Consider the following 15,802-nt stretch of genomic DNA (forward strand, 5'->3'; position numbering starts at 1 on the left):
AAAGCCCACACTGAGGAGCAGTGAAGGAGGATTAGCATCGAGCAGGAAGGCTAATTCTGGACGTCTGCACCTGTGGAGACGCTCAGCTGGTATTGTGACTGCTGTTTTGATCCGAACCGGGGAGATTCGGGTAGTTTTCCGGGCTCCGGCGAGCTGCGGCTCCCCGCTTTAGGAGCAGCAGAGCGGGGCCGCGGACGCCCCGAGCCCCCTCCGCACCCCCGCTGACGTGACGGAGAGACGCAAGATGGTGAGTGGTTACTATGGCAGGTTACTATGGCAACCCCAGGTCTCTGCAAGAGCTTCCATTTCGCACAGCGTGGGAGAGAGATGGAGAGAGGGGTGGAGAGAAGAACCCGCAGAGAAAGAAGGGTGGAGACACCAGCAGAGGAGGTGAGGGATGGAAATAAACACACGTTTGGTGTAGGAGACGAAGAAGAAGAAGAAGGAGAGGAGGAGGGAAAAAAGTGATGGAGAGGTGTGAGCGATGGGGTGAGACTGCGGATCAGAGGGCAGGAAGGCAGTGACGCCGGACCGGATCGGTGCACGTGCTGGAATGTTTCAGGTCTGGTTTGCTATCAGTCTGCTGCTGCGCTGCATGTTCCCACTCTATCTCCTCTTCCTCCTCCTCCTCCTCCGGCTCGGCGGGAGACATCGTGTCGGTCTCTGTGACGGGGTCTCCATAGAGACGTCCATCAGTCAGTCGGTGTCGGTGTTTTTTGCGGGCAAAGCCTTATCGTGTTTGTCAGTGTGAGTGTTTATCTGTGCGTGTGTTAGTCGGGGTGTCACTCATGGGGAAGGCTGGGGCGAGGCCTGAATGGATGGGGGCCACGGGAGCGCTGCTTATCACGCATGCATGCACACGCCGCTTGTTTGTTTTGAAAAAGACAAGCCTTTCTACATAAAACTCTGGCATGCAGTCGGGGAACTGTAGATACACAGACAGTCGGATACATAACAGGAGCATTTTCACCTCTGCCCTGTTGCATCAACCTGCCTGAATATAGATCTTTGATCCTACATCACAAGTTTTCCTGTACAAATAGTTGATTTTTGCTCTTTTCTAGCTAGTATCTGTTGAACAGAGTTTCAGAAAGTTTTTAATGCCACCTTGAATAAAATGTAAGAATGAAAACTATAAATATATGTTGGTTAGGTGCATTCACACCAGCTCTGTTTAGTCTGCTTCCATTTGCCTAGAAAGTCCGGTTTGTTTGTGGAGGTGTGAACAGGCAATCGAACTCCGGTCCGCCTAAATCGGTTTGGGTTTGCAGGAAGCGGACTACAGTGCAGGGCATTCTGGGTAAATACAACCAAAACAAATGAAAGAGTCTAACGCTAGCTGGAGAATCCGTGTATGGTTCGTTCTTTGGTTTTTTCGTTTCAAAATAAAATTGCAAAAACAAAACAAGCATGTGTTTTTTTGTTTTTAAAACAAAATTAGAAAAACGGCAATTGCAAAAAGAAAAAAGAAAATGAGCTGTCAATTTCGGTTTTCATTATTTCATTTTTGGCAGGCGGTCTGACCCGGAAGTTCTCTCTGTCCGGCTGACACAGGGACCGAATCACACACATTATGCAGGCTGCAGGGAGACGAGCTTGTTCGTTTCAGGCTATATACTGTAGTATTTTCTGCCAGCCGCAAGTCAGTTTTAAGTAAAGCTCCTGTGAGAAACAAATAACACCGGAGATCTGGTCACCGAGAAAAATGGTTAGCCTGAGTTTTTAGGTAAGTTTTTTATTTTGAAAGGCCAGAGCACCGGGGAGTGGCTTTCCACCGCAGCCACACTCGTCTCATCTCTGGACCAGCAAGATGGCTTCCATTGCACTGCGCCTCCAGCAGCACAAACAGAGGTAAGTACACTATTAATTTGTCACAAAAAGTTGTTTTAAGATATTTTTAGGCTAGAGAGTAGCCCTTATAGCTTAATTTATGCACTTAGTAATGTGCAGTTTGAAATATGCTCCGGAGTTTTCGGAGCAGCGTAGCTCCGCTAACGGGGCCAGGCGGCTCCAGGCTCAGCGGGCGGGTGGAGGTGTTTACCCCGCTAACCGAGGTCTCGGTGCAAGGCAGGGGGCCTTGCACCGAGACCTATTCTGCTGCTTCATATCTGATCGTAGCGTCTCAAAGTGTGACATGAAGAGTTTAATGTGTTTGCATATATACTGTTTGATACGTGTGTCAAAATATTCCTCTCTGCAGAGTTCGATCCTTCTGAAGATGTTAGTATCTTCTAAACATTGACATCATCCAATACCAGTTACTAATATTCCCTTCCTCTGATCTTTTGTAGTTTGTAAATTCATATTATTTGTGTGTGTGAAATATATTCTTCCCTTTGATTGGCTTCTTATGTGCAGTGTGAACTTTTTTAAATGTATTTTTATTGTTTCATTCAGGAGGAGAGGCCTCAGCTCCAGGTTTGGATGCAGCTTCCCAGAATCTCCCGGTGATCCTCTTCCTCCTCCTGACATCGGCTTCTTCACTGTCTCCTCATCTTTTATATACATAAATTATAGGAATATTTTTTCATGATTCCCCAAACATTGACTAAATATCTGCTTGTATGTTATTGTAATAAATACATTTTTATGAAAATGTTTTGTCTGTTTATTTTGTAAGATTTGAGTTTAAAGCTCTGATTACATAAAGGTTGATACAAATTAAATATTTGTTTCTTTTAATGTTTCTTGCTTATAAATCCAGAGCTAAGAAATAATGAAAAGTATCAACTCAAAAGTTCATTATGTTTAGTCAGTTGAGTCTAATAAGTTATAATAAATAGGACAAGCTGGAGGGACGATGTCTCTCTATGGCCTGGGAACGTCTTGGGATTCCCCCGGAGGAGCTGGAAGAAGTGGCTGGGGAGGGAAGTCTGGACCTCCCGTCTGAAGCTGCTGCCCCCGTGACCCGACCCCGGATAAGAGGAAGAAAATGGGTGGATGGACATTTTCATTTCTAATTGGACAGTCATACATCACTTATTAAAATGTGAAGAGATATTGTGAAGTTTTAAACCACAGAAGAGGAGAAGGGGCCTGCAACCTTTTTCTAACACCAACTGATGTACAAGATTTTTTATGTTTTTTAGATTAAAGTCTGAATTCTGAGATTAAAGACAGAATGATGACCTTTTTTTTCTTTCCCAAATCATCTTCCGTAGGCAAACATTCATTTAGTTAAACTTTTAATAATCTGGCAAATTATTTCAAACATTTCCTACCTGGTAGAAATCTATTTCTACCAGAAATAGATTTCTATTTCTGGTAGAAATAGAAATCTACCAGAATAGAATATAATAGAATAGAATTCTACCAGATTTCCATTTCTGGTATCTATTTCCAGGTATTTACCTGAAATAGATGATACTATCTATCTATTAGTATATTGTGTATAAAAAATGTTGTATATACAATATATTGTATATTTATTTTGGATAAATATACAATATTTATCCAAGGTATTGTATATTTTGGATAACCTTTTTTGCATGCTTGTTCATGACATACCGGATTATAATTGGAATGCTAATGCTATTCAGAAAAACTTAAACGAAAGGGTTTGAATGACTGGCAGAATGTTCTAGTCGCGGTTTGAGCGTCTTTTGAAACCAGAGCAGATTAAAGGTTGGTAAAAAAATTGGACGGACTAGCCCTTTAGATATTTACTGAATGGGAAGCTGCATTTAGCAGCCATTAGCTTCATATACAAAACAAAGTCGGAGTTAAAGACTATCTGTGTGAAAGTATCATGATCAAATTAATTACATGCCGCTTTGGACGAGTGTAAAAACAAAGAGCATAATGTGTATGTGTCAGCCGGACAGAGAGAACTTCCGGGTCAGACCGATTGTCAACAATGAAATGATGAAAAGCTAAATTGACAACTCGTTTTCTTTTTTCTTTTTGCAATTGCCGTTTTTCTAATTTCGTTTTAAAAACGAAAAAACAAAAATACACATGCTTGTTTGTTTTTCCAACTTTATTTTGTAATGGAAAAAAACCAAAGAACGAACCATACACGGATTCTGGAGGAATGGTTTGTTGTCTTTTACAAAAGATTTAAGAAAAATCCTACAACTGCTGGAATTTGACGCCACTCCATTTTGTTTACATTTTGTGAAGAAGGAAGTTGCGTTCAGCGTCTAAGTCTGAGATTTTCGTGTTGTTTTCTCCAGTGGTTCTTAGTGCAGCGCCCCCACAGGCAAGGAAGGGAACAGGGTTTTCAAAGGGTTTGGTTTGTTTGGCACAGTGAAAACAGGAGCTGAAAATGTAATAAATGTTGCAATTTTTGTTGCCAGTAGAACTGAGTCTATCGGGACATCAGGTGTGAAAATGTCTTACACTGCTAACCTGAACCGCCAAGCTTAGAATAATTTATTTTTTCGTATGGGTTGGCAGCAGAAGTGAGTGGTGAAACAAAAGTTGTCCAGCCAACTGGTCATAAATGAAAAAAGGTAGCTAGCTAGTTAGCAACTATTTACCAGTACCTTGAACTACCTCGAGTCACAGAGGGTAATGGAGATTTTTGCCTAACAGAAAATGGTCCCTCCAGAATACGGCCATATTTTCACAGCATGCGCTGCCCAAGTACGGCGTGGTGCCCTGAGTGGTGAGCCACATCAGCCCAACATACTGAGCGACTGTTTAACTCATGACTCAAAAAATATTAAATATCAAATGTCAAGTTGTTTAAAACTATTCAACCAGTGCAATAATACTTTCTAAGATTAGTTCCTAGCATAAAACACAGGAAAAGACCAAACTGTTGTGAGATTTACAGTGTACCCTTGTTTTCAATTATTTATTTTCCATAGAAAAAATGGCAGATATGATTCAATATACTGAGCTGTGTGCGTACTGGAGGGTCTGCTGATCGGAGCTTTATCAATTAAAAACACGATACATACTCAAAAGCTATATCTAAATTAATAATCAAACAAGTTGTATTGCTTGAAATGAGTTCAAAGAGAACAAGAGTTTGAACAAATATTTAGTAACAAACAGGTCAAAATAAAAATAGACTTGTTCTTTGAGTATTTTTTATTAAAAACGTGATTCTGTTTAGTTGAGCCCATGAGGCTAAAAATAAAATGTTTCTTTACGTTTGAAAATCAAAACATCTTCATCTTTAAAGCACTCATCTTCTCTTGGCATATTTTTGTTTTCTTGCAGGATATTGAGATACATTTCTATTCTTTGATTTTTTTTCTTATTTAAATATACAACTTTAATCCAAATTTAAAATATAGATACAGATTATCCTTATTAGCCTGTTACTGGCCTTGTTTCAGCTCCGTGTGTAAAACGACATGCTGACGACCTTGCCCTCGACCTTTAACGCCTAATAAACACTTATAATTACCCTTCTAATTAGAAAGATGCCCTTGTCCTGCACTCATCCGGAGCAGTTGTGCGTGAAAGCTCAGAGTGAGGTAGACTTATCTCAATGTTTAATTTAAAAACGGCACCTGTTAGCTCTTAAGTGCTGCTGTTACGCTGCTTTGTTGCAATGCACCGACTTCTCCGGCCCAATTAGTGGAGCGGCGAGCTGTGTCCCGGTGTGTGGATGGGCTTGGAGCCAGGCTGCAGCTGTTAGATTAGCAATCACAGGTTTTCATTCTGGTGGTTCTGCATCGCCTAAACCCAGAAAAGCTTTCAACAGCACGAAGAATGAATTCTGCCTCTGCATTTTAAAACACTTTTAGATGCGTCTGTGAATGCATGTGTAAAAAATACAGTCAAGAGTTTTCCTCGTGTTGCTTTCTGTGCATTGGAGCTATAAATACATGTGATTAATATATATTTAATTGTGATTCTGCTGCAAAGTCAGAGAATTGCAAATGCTACCAAAAAGTGTTAGAAGGAGTTTCAGCAGCACAAACAACACGTTGGATGGCCGTCCTTTGAACGGTTGTGTGGGAGGATTTATAATTGCTGTTATTGCCAAGCCCAGGATGCTTTCAGGGACTGGAAAAATTATTCTGCATGCAGTACTTTAAAAGAATAAGTAGTAGAGCGATGTTAAAAAGGGAAAGTGTGCTTGTGCTGATTTCCATAATGTGAAATCAAATCCAAACATGGTTGATTTATCTTTTTTTATGCCTCTTTATTGTTTTATTATGAGGCTAATGTCAAAATATGGACCCATGGTGCGTTTATGGTCTGACATCACAATCCGAAACGATAGCACTGCATTTATAAGCAATACTTTAAGATTCACAAACTTATGTTAAGAAGTTCTCTGTTATCCTAAACAAGCAGAATGAAGAATATTTTCTGTGCATTGGAGCTATAAATACATGATTTGATACTTTTTAATTCATTATTGCTAATAATATTATTTTGTTGGGGTTTTATGTGATAGAAAACTTATGCATAGTGTTTTATCATCTTTATTGAAGAAAATCTGAACGGTGCGGGGTGCATGTTGAGAACCTTCCTTCACTGCAGGTCTTCTGGGTTTGTCTCCCTCACCTATTTAACTAGTTAACTCATCTAAAACAGGGGCTGGCATCCTTCACAACACTGACAGCCATAGGCGTAGGAAGCAGGGGGAACGGGGGGGACATGTCCCCCCCCAATATTAGAGACAGTCACATTCGTCCCCCCCAATAATTTCACTGCAGTTGCGAAGAATTTAAAAATCTTCCACTCGCGTGCTTTTATTTTGAAGGCGCACAACAGCGCATTCAGCAGAGCGCTTCCTCCCCTCCCCCCTCTGAACGGCTCAGAGTAAAGGCAGCAGCAGACAGAGTCAGAGAAACTCTGTTTGAATGAGGTAAACGATCTGTCAGGAATGTTGCCATGAATATCGCTCGTTTATAACATCTTGTTGTCAGTTTACTTTCATATGTAGAACTAAATCTTTTTGGTTAAGCCGTTTTAATTATGGGATAGTCACATGTTCAAAATTTTACTGCTAACTAAGTTAGCTAGTCTAGTCACAATGATTTAGACTAGCGGTTCTCAACGTGGGCGGTACTGCCCCCCAGGGGGCGTTCAGAGGACGACAGGGGACACTGGCGGAAATTTTTACAAAAGGGAGGCGCTGGGATGCCTTTGGGGAGATTTAAGCTGTAAACTTTACACCAGTTTAGACTTTGAGTGAGCAACTTGGTAAAACTGTATTGCGTAACATTAAATCATGCTTGGCTGCAACTGTATACATGGCAGCTCTTCTTCTATTCAGTGTTTGTAGCTTCTTGGCGCAGCTCCGCTCCTGCTACTGGTAGCTTCACCGCATCAGTTCAGCGTTACACCGGCTGATGACGTTGCTGTGATTCACTTGTCTGGTGTTTGATTTTCAAATATTTTATGTTTTATTGAGGATTTTTGTACATATGTTTTGGCAGTTCTGTGATCATGTCAAAGCAGCAACTTATATTAAAAAGTGTCTTATTGTCCGTCTGGATGCTGCCCGCTTTCATGGAAGGACAACAGAAAATCGCTCTTATAAACATGTAATTACTAAAATCACCATACCCTCACTGTGTATCCCTCTGAAAAATGAACCCATTTAAATAAAGAAATAAAGTGATACCACGATAGAGAGCGTTCATTTTATAGCATTAACACCGGTGCTGTAAGTGGTCCGGTATGAAACGGGGTGGTAGAACAACGGTACCACAGCAGTTTTCAATTTCAATAATCAGAATGGAGAAATTGTTTCCGTTGTTTTAAGTTTTAAAAGGCTTATGTCAGTCTGCCTTTTCCCCATCGATACATTTCCTGAACGCTGCGCACCATAGGGGGGGGGGGGGAGACGCGCACATTGCGCGTCTTTACATTTTACCATCAGTCATGAGCATTAATCCTGTTAATGCTAAAGCGCTAGCCTCAATTCAGATTATATCTGACTAAAATCCTCAAGCACCAATTAAATCTTGACATTATAATTGACATTATATTTACGTCTGTGTCTAATGTTTGCGTTTTATTTTGTTCCTGTTTGTTTCTTGTTTGAAATTAAAAAAATTTGGGCCGGGGAAGAGAGACGGAGAACATTAGGACAGGAAACTGAACTGCTGTGTGAACAGTCTTCAATCACTTCAAAATAAGAGCATGAATATAAACGTCTAGCTACTTGGAAGAACTCCCAACAGTCGATAACCAAAAATGTCGAATTTTATTCAACTGAAAGTTTAGAATTCATTCAGAAAAATAAATTTAGAGGGAGGAAAGTGCTCTAAGTGTTTTAAAAGCTAGCAAAAACACTAAACGCTAAAAGAAAAATTAGCTTAAAAAAACTTCTTTTTGGATCAGATACCAACTTCAATGTCATTAGTAGTTTGGAGACATTTTCTTACACTTTTTAATACAGAGAAGGCACTTTCCTTTGACTGTATATTAATATAAAACAAGACATGTCCATGCCACCCACCTGGCTGTGGTGCCCTGGGTGGTCAGCCACATTCCCTGTTTAAAATAACAGCACTGGCCACAGAGATAATGTTTTTTTCACTAAACATTTCTTTCTAGATGATTTTTCTTCACTTAGCAATTTTCTTGTACCTCCTGCTAAAGAAAACCTCCAAACTCACAACCAATGAAGAGGATTATTGTCTCAGTCTCTTCTTACAGACTGGCAACAATAAAACCCAGAGAATAAACACAGAATGCAGCACAGATTGACTTTATACCAGAAAGGCCAGGCGCACAATCATAGAGTCAGAGCTGACAGATCGTACCTTGACCCCTGAGAGAAATCACTCACACTCGCCTTCTTATGTTGGGGGAAAAAAAAGAAAAACGGAGGCAGAATGGGTACCAGAAATGCTGAAGCAAGCCCTGTTGTGCAAAACAGCTGGGAGCAACGAGCGCTCAGCTCAGAAACACAGGGGAAAGCTCTCAGAGCAACCCCAAAACTGTGCCATTTACACCGCTCTGTAAATGGCTGGGAGACATTTCCATTAGAGAGCGGTTTTAATCCTCAGGAAACCAGTCCATCAGCGCTCCAAACAGCCTTAAACACGGATCAATTCTTCACAAAACCAGCTTCCACAACACCATGGCTGGATTTTGCTTGCGGCTGAGAGCTTGGGAAGATGTTAACATTAAAAAGCCTTCCATCCCACCACCTAGTTATCAATTAATGAGTTAATATAATGCCGGTTGAGCTTATTGTTTGACTAGCGATTAATTGATACGCAACCATCTTCTTAAAAACCTGAATTTCCTCTTGTATCAACTGTATTTTCATAACATAAAAGGCTGCATTTGTCATATGTTAAATTTTTAAAAAGTATTAAATTTTAACACTCAGCTGTATTGAATACTGCCTGAATAAACAGAATTATTAAACTAAAACATATTTATAAAATATAGCAAAACAGGAACCTCTTAGGTTGCTGAATATAAAAATAAAAGATGAATAGAATAAAATATGTAAACACTTAATTCCCCATGAACCGACAGAAGTGCTGTCTGTAGTTGCTCTTGTAGGAATGTTAAAACTTCACAACAGCCCTCAAAATAAACGGCGCTCATTGGCGCCATCATGTTGCAGGATTTCTCTGTTTTTCTGACATAAAATCCTCCCTTCGTACTGAATATGTAAAATTTGGATGAGTTTTGACGCTGCTTCGTCATGTAGCTCGGCTGAGTGAGCGCTGTTAACGTAAGGAGTTTGTCGAGTGTTTATATTTCTAAACAGAACCGCTTAAAGTGCGTTATTTCATCCCACACCGACCTCTGGACCGTTTCTGTTTGTTCTGAGAGACTCCCGCCATCTTTGATTTTCGTACCAACGGCTCCGCTTTGGGATGAACCGCGGCGCCCTCTGCTGGATGGCGGCCGAACTACAACAGTATAAAAAAAATATAAGCGGACGTTATTAATCAATTGGAACTAATTTTAATCCAATAAACCATCAGTTGTGTGTTTACTAGCTACATTTACTTGAATAACGTTTTTTGAAAAAATGTGCTTTAATGATTGTTGTAACCAAAAATTAACCAGACGTGCAGTTTTTGTCAAAATTTCATAAGTTTTTTTTTATATTGAAAGAAACTGATTTGGAAAAAATATATTTTGCCTGATTTTGTAATTTTTTGCTACTTATATGAATTACTGTCATTTTGGTCCTTTTCCATTTAAATGTATATTTGAGTCTGATGTAATTTTTAAATATTAAATGATTGATCAGTTACTTAGTACTCGAGTAGACTCTTTAATAAATCATTTTTTATTCTTGAGTAATTTCTTGGGCAGCTACGTTTTGCTTTTACTCCAGTAAACTGTGTTGCTGCAGTGCTTAATCGTTGGTTCTCTACCCACCTCCACTGATCCTTAACCAAACAGGGTTCATACCAGTTTTAACAATATTATGGGTTTTTCATTATAGCTCAGTTTTATTTCATTGTGACTTATTGTTTGTCTGACTCAGTTAGTTTTAATTGGGGTTTTTTTAATTGTGTTTGCTAGTTTTCATTAGTCACTAAGCGTTAAATATTGTTTGGTTTTAGTTTTGTTTTTATCAGCTATTGTAGTAATTTTAGTTTTTTCATATTTTGGTTAATTCAAAATCGTCAAAGTATTGGTTTGTGAGCGCTTGTCTTTTCCAGCAGCCATTATAAAGCGCATGCAGTGGTGAAATCAGCTGACCGAAAATGCGGGGACTCCATGTTGGGTTGCTAGGAGACGGGCTGAGCTTTGCTGGGGTTGCTAGGTAACAGGCAGTGCCTGCTGATTTGTGAAGTTACATTCCGGAAGTTTTTGACTTTCCAGACACAAAAAAATATTAAGTTATTTCCAAAAAAGAAAAATGGCTGGGTGTTGTTTTTTTAAGTGCTTGGACTGCTGAGACCCAAAAGGATGCACAAAATGCTTCGAGTAGACATTTTACAAAATTTTTTACTCTTACTTGAGTAATTTCTTTGATGGCTACTTTTTACTTTTGCTTGAGTATAAATATTTCGAAGTAGAGCTACATTACTCTGTAAACCATTAACTGTTTGAGTCTCTTCCACCGCATAATACCAAGTGGTTTGGAGCCCCAGTTTAGGGGTGGAGGCAGCGTAATGTCCGTTAATGGGAGTGCTTCAGCGGGGTGATGAACACCGTGACTTTTAATCTGCCGCTCTCGGCCTCCTCTGAAGGATGAAGAGGAGGAGGTCCCCGCTCCGGTAAGAGCGGCTCTGAATAGATCAAGGCTCCTCTGCGCCTTCTGCATCCAAATGAGGGCGGACGGTTCGAGTGGGAGGGCGAGGTGGGAGACCGGGCAGAAGGAGGGGGCTCCAGTACATCCTATTCGACAAGGATGAGCTGTGAATGATGAACCGGGAGGCGGCAAATTATCCAGTTTTACAAAGGACCAATAAGGCTGTTCTGCTGTTTTCTAAAAATAAGCTCTTATTGTAACACTGCTGCAAGAGCTAGAATAACCGTTTCACTGTTGGAGAAAAAGAAATGGGATTATGGTCCGGTTTGATAAGCAAGTAGAGCAAAAAGTTTAGGATGATTAATAGTTAATCAAACAATTGGAACGTGAGCTCAAACTATCAACTAGTTACATTTACTGGAGTCACTATTTTTACAATACTTTTCACTTTGAACTGCTTTGTTGCTGAAAATGTGCTGCAAACAAATTTACTTTGAATACTTTTATTACGAAGTATTTTTACTCTTACCTGAATAAAATTCCTGGATTTTCTTCCCATTGAATGAAAAACAACATTTTTAACCAAAAATCCACCAGAAGCAGACCTGAAGTTTTTTTATTGCTTTTTTATTGAGTAAACTTTTTACCAAATACTTTTACACTCAGAGTTGGAAAGTAATTAGTTACATTTACTTGAGTTACTTTTTGAAAAAAAATCTGCCAAAAATCAGTTATTAAGTATTTACCTTTAGTTTGTATTTACTTTTTATGTTCTTTCTCATTGTTGTGTTTTATGTCTGGATATTTAATGTTTTCCAGCTGCAGTGTTATTTATTAAAGACTTGCTTTATTACGCTGTTGTCAACTTGAAAATAGTCTAAAAACAACAATAATGACAATTGTGATAATTTCAGTGATAATTTACTATTGTGACAGGTTTTCTTAAGGTCCTGTCTTCTTGGAAATAAATAAGAATTAAAATACTAAAACAACACCTAAATAAATGTGATTAAATAAATAAATGGAATCAAATGAGAAAAAATTTAATAAAACAATACAATATGACTAATTTAGTAAGTAAGTAAATAATCAGAAATATAAAAACATTTTATAAATGAACACAAAGTGGCGAAAAAACAAATCAGATTAATTCAAATAAACAAAACAAAAAGTTAGAATCAGAACCTTTATAACTTTAATTACAGTTATAAAGGTAATTATACCTTTATTATAAAGGTAATAAAGGTTTATAACCTTTATAATAAAGGTATTATTACCTTTATTATAAAGGTTATTATAAAGTTTATAATTATAAAAATTATAAACTTTATGCACATAAAGTTTATGCACATAAAACGTAATAAATTTATGCCTAAATGAAATAAAGTTGTATCAGGCTTAACTCTGTGACGGACACATAAAACTTTAATTCTAAAACCAAACTGATGACGAATCTAGCTGTAGATCTGTTTGTGTCCTTCGATGGAAGGTAATTTAATCAGGACGCCGTCGGAGAGGTGAGGAGAAACGTTTCGGGTCGGACCGACTCTGCTCTCCTCACGTCCCGCGATAAGACGCCGTATCTGCCGCCAGAGTCACAGTGAGGCACGCAGGGCGTCATGGCGGCGAGGCGATTGTCTCTGCAGATGCGTTTCTCTCTTCCAGGCTCATTTCATCTGGAAACCGGAGAAATTCTTCACCTCCGCCCCTTTCACTCGCTTTACATCCTTCCTGCCTCGTAATGATATCAGCCATCAGGCGAGCATCGATTCAGAACGCCGGAGACAAAAAGACGCGTTCCTACAAACCTGTAATTGTGGGTGAAATTACAGCGTGCGATATTAGGAAAAGAAATCAATGTTGAGAACAGTGGAGGTGTTGCACCTGTAACACATCACTGGCTTTAAGAGTCATCGACTCACCTGTGCTCACACCTCAGATGATTGTTTCAGTGGCCTCTGCTCGCCTGCTGCAGGGAGCCAGACATGGAAAACGGCTGTTTGCACGGCGTTAGTCAGCCGGCGTACAGTCAGTGCTCGTGTTCGTGGGCTCCAACGTGACGTCAGCGACTCATTCATCAGCAAGGCCGGCGCTCCTTTCTCTGGCGGAGAGGAGGCGGAGGAGGAGAGCGGGGCTTCCTCCACTCCTCCGTCCACGAGCGTCACGGATCGCTGCACCTACATCTGCTCTGCTACTTTTACTTTAATCATTTATTTTGAAGTATTTCTACTCTTACTGTCTGGATTTTCTACCCACTGAATGAAAATCAAACATGTTTTAACCAAAGATTCACCAGACTCAGCTGCTGTTTTGGTTAAAGTTTAATCAGTTTTTTTTTTTTTTAATTTGCTTTAATTTATCATGCGGTAAACTAGACCAGATAATACTGTTTTTGCAGTGCGTTCTGTATCCCAGAACTAGAAGGAAACATAGAGAAGCAGCTTTCAGCTTCTATGCACCACAAATCTGGAACAAACTTCTAGAAAACAACAAAACTGCTGAAACACTGAGTTCCTTTAAACCAATCTCTTTCTTAAAAGTCGCTGGTCAGTTTGTCTTAATTAAAGTTTACTGAGATGTTTGCAGTAGAAACTAGAACAAAAATACTTGGTACGATTTTGTGTTTTTGCAGTGTAATAGTTTTTATTGAGTTTTCATGTGGATGAAAGGCCAAAACTCATAAAATAAATTTGTTTCCCAGCTATCCGGATGCGTGTGGACTAAGGTCCTGTCTGGACTCCTAACCCACTAAACTTTATTTCCCAGGAACTCTGTAGCGATCCGAAGTGACTCGACCAGAACGAAGAGGAAACAGGATTTAAACGGTGAACCGCGGGCCGCAAGCTGCTGGCGTCGCCTCCAGGTGGCGGCAGACAGGTTTTGTTTTCATTCGCAGTGAAGGGAGGAAGACGAGCGGTGACTCCGGCGCTCTTCATCGCCCCTCCGTAACTCACCGCCTGCTGCAGCCAATTAGACTCCAAGCGTCGCACGAGACGCCGCAAATTCTCCGAGTCGTTTTTATGACTGTTTGCTGCTCGGACTGCTGCTGCCGATATCGATGGCGTTTGGATAAAATTTCCCTGCGAACGTTATTTTGCTCTGTCAGGCTGCAGCAGGTCCGGTGGTGAAAGTCCACCAGGTAGCAGAACGGCTAATTGCTCTCTGGGGAATCTGGTCATTGGATTTAGTTCAGACTGGAAGAATCAGATGCTGTCGCCAATCCGCACTCATGATATTCATCTTCTTCGACGTCAACCGCGGCAATCTGAAATCTAATCAGATGTGAATTGATTAGATTGATGGAATAAACCGACCAAATCAGCAGCTAACGTGACACAAACTCTCCCTGATGTAGGAGAGGATTCAGAGTTGGTTTGAACCATAAAACATGGAAAATAAACCAATTATTCTGTGTATTGATTGTTTTAATGATCTCACTGGAGATAACGTAACGTCTGAGCCCGTCAGTTTTACTGGACGATAAATTGTCTCAGATGTTATCGCGATAAACGATAATATCGGTTTGAGACCATTTTCAAGTAACATAATGGTGTAATAATACAAGAACACATTCTCAAGGATAAATAAACTTTAAATGATAATGAATGTTTAACACTGGAACTGGAAGATATTTTAAATATAAATAAACTAATAACATGAATTAAACTAAATAAGACTAAAACACCAGACTGAAAACTTTCATCATCCAGGTTTTGGTAGAAAAAGAGAACAAAGATAATTCATGGAAATTATTGAGCTTGTTTTAATTTATCGCGATATTAATTGATTTATTGCAACAGGCGTAGTAATTAATGTCTGTTACTGGTTTCATTTAGAAATCTCTTTAAAAACGGGTTTAAAACGGAACCAACGTGATGAGCAAAAACAAAAACACAACAGAATGAGTTGAAAAGAGAAAGAAAAAAAATAATAGAAAAAAATAAGAGTAGTAACAATTAAATGCCAAGAAATAAAAATAAATCCAGAATACGTGACGCCTGTTTGTGTTTTTTTGTTTTCACTTTGAACTACCGTGTTGCTGAAATGTGATTTACGGATAAACTTGATTGATTATTTATCGTGATAAATTTTTTATCGTAAGAATTTTGATTTATTATCACAATAAATTCCAATTAATTATGTTTAAAAACTTCCAAAACTGTCCGGATTGTTTTATTTTTTTTTAAGTCGACGGCTCGAGTCGCCTTTTTTTTTTAGCAGTCGCCAGAGAGAGGGCAAAGGTCAAACCCTCCACTGTTCTTTCAATAAAAGTATCAATAAATATTTGGCAATAAATCAATTAATCGCACGTTAAATTGAAACGAGCTCAATAATTTCCATTTGCAAACCGGATGATAAAAATCTTCAGTTTGGTGTTTTGGTCTCAACTAAAAACTGTTTCTGAAGGATAATTTTTGTTTAGAGACTTGATAATTCATTTTTTATGTTTATTTCTTTTGGACATTTAAAATGTCTTCCAGTTCCAGTGTTAAAGTTTATTTATCTTTGAGAATGCGTTTTTGCGTTATTATGTCATTAATTATGTGAAACAAAACAATATTATTGTTTATCGTCCAGTAAAATTAATTGTCCTGACAGTGAATAAATATCAATAAGTTACAGATTAGAGACACAAATGACACGTCTTCATGTGACTGGAGTCCCAAAGAATCTTGTTTTAATGGAGTATTTTCCATAGTTCTG

General features: G+C 39.1%; 1 protein-coding gene and 1 long non-coding RNA gene across 8 annotated transcripts in view; one reads left to right on the forward strand and one right to left on the reverse strand.

The window, feature by feature from the left end:
* The window catches only part of lrrc4ba (leucine rich repeat containing 4Ba), a 54,121-nt gene that overhangs the window by 19,848 nt on the left and 18,471 nt on the right, over positions 1 to 15,802 (forward strand). Inside the window, exon 1 of one of the 7 annotated variants that reach the window (XM_081610281.1) lies at positions 156 to 247. The exons of 4 other annotated variants lie outside the window; for them this stretch is intronic. The gene's annotated coding sequence lies outside the window, so the exon portion shown is untranslated. Of the gene's footprint in view, positions 1 to 155; positions 248 to 287; positions 391 to 434; positions 563 to 15,802 lie in introns of those variants that run through there. 2 more of the 7 variants (XM_008416407.3, XM_008416405.3) reach the window with 2 other exon arrangements.
* The window catches only part of LOC103468973 (uncharacterized), a 50,627-nt gene continuing 47,292 nt past the window's right edge, over positions 12,468 to 15,802 (reverse strand). Inside the window, exon 10 of the long non-coding RNA XR_014088741.1 lies at positions 12,468 to 14,370. This is a non-coding gene — a long non-coding RNA (uncharacterized LOC103468973). The remainder of the gene's footprint in view (positions 14,371 to 15,802) is intronic.

The sequence above is a fragment of the Poecilia reticulata genome, chromosome 8 (genome assembly GCF_904066995.2).
Source record: "Poecilia reticulata chromosome 8, P_reticulata-male-v2, whole genome shotgun sequence".
In the NCBI taxonomy this organism is placed as follows: Eukaryota; Metazoa; Chordata; class Actinopteri; order Cyprinodontiformes; family Poeciliidae; genus Poecilia; species Poecilia reticulata.